We start from the raw sequence: 1,321 nt of genomic DNA on the forward strand, positions 1-1,321 counted from the left end.
ATTCATTGATTTAAAGATATATACTGATGACCATTATGCACTAAGCTCTATCCTAAACACTCAGCTAGAGAAGACAAGAAAGGTTCCATCTGTCAAGAAATTTATATTATAAAAGTGGAAAGCCACTCCATTTTCCATAGGCAGCACATGTGCCCAGCCTAGGAAGTGCTCTTGGTTCCCATGGGCCAGAGACTCTAGGGGCATCTGGCAATCTGGCTTGAGGAAACTCTTCCCAACCCCTCAAGGAGAGCATCAGGGACTAGTGGTAGATCCAGCAGCATGAAATAAACCAAGCAGACAAAAGTATTAACACCAGGTCTTTGTCATTGAAATCACAACCCACAAAAGTAAGCCAGGACCTGTGTACTAAACCTAAACAGACTCACTGCCTGCTAAAATAAAAAATAAAAATAGAACTCAGGGTCTCCTAAAATAATAAATAATAGACCAAATGTACAGGGTATAATTTTATTTATTTATTTATTTATTTTTTTTAAATTTCAGCTCATCATGGGGGTACATAAGTTCAGGTTATATACATTGTCCATGTCCCACCCATCCCCCCGCGTCAGAGCCTCAAGCATGTCCATTCAGCAGACAGTGCGCCTGGCACTCACCATGTAGTCAAAAATATGGAACACTTCACGAATTTGCATATCTTCCTTGCGCAGGGGCCATGCTAATCTTCTCTGTATTGTTCCAATTTTAGTATATGTGCTGCTGAAGCGAGCACCAGGGTATAATTTTAAAATTGTGTGTAGTGTCAAAAAACAAGAAAATCACAATTTGTTTGAGAAAAGGCAAACAATTGACACCAACAATGAGATAAGTCAGATGTCAGAATTATCTGAAAAAAATTTTAGAGCAACCATATAAAAAGTGACTCAATAAGAAGTTACAAATTCTCTGAAAACAAATGAAAAATAAAAAATATCAGCAAACAAATTCAAGCTATAAAAAAAGAATCAAATAGAAATTATAGATCTGGAAAAGACAATAACAGAAATAAAAAATTCACAAGATGGGCTCATAAGTAAAGTAAGGGTGACAAAGGTTATAACCAATAAACTTAAAAACAAATTAATAGAATTTACCCAATCTGAACAACAAAGAAAAAATAGATTGAAAGAAATGAGTTTCAATAACCTACAGAGCTATCAAAAGATCCAATATTAATGCTATCAGAGTTCCAGAAGGAGAGGAGAAAAAAAACAGAGCTGAAAGAGCATTCAGAGAAATAATGGCTGAAAACTCCCCAGATTGTGTAAAAGACATAAAGACTTAAGCTTACAAATTGAAAAAGCTGAGTGAATACCAGGTA

General features: G+C 35.6%; 1 non-coding gene across 1 annotated transcript; it reads right to left on the reverse strand.

The window, feature by feature from the left end:
- Nucleotides 1–626: 626 nt before the first annotated feature.
- LOC123648680 lies at nucleotides 627–733 on the reverse strand. Its single transcript, XR_006738708.1, has one exon. It is a non-coding gene; the product is annotated as a U6 spliceosomal RNA (small nuclear RNA).
- Between the last annotated feature and the right edge of the window lie 588 nt (nucleotides 734–1,321).

This window comes from Lemur catta, chromosome 12 (assembly GCF_020740605.2).
Source record: "Lemur catta isolate mLemCat1 chromosome 12, mLemCat1.pri, whole genome shotgun sequence".
Classification (NCBI taxonomy): domain Eukaryota; kingdom Metazoa; phylum Chordata; class Mammalia; order Primates; family Lemuridae; genus Lemur; species Lemur catta.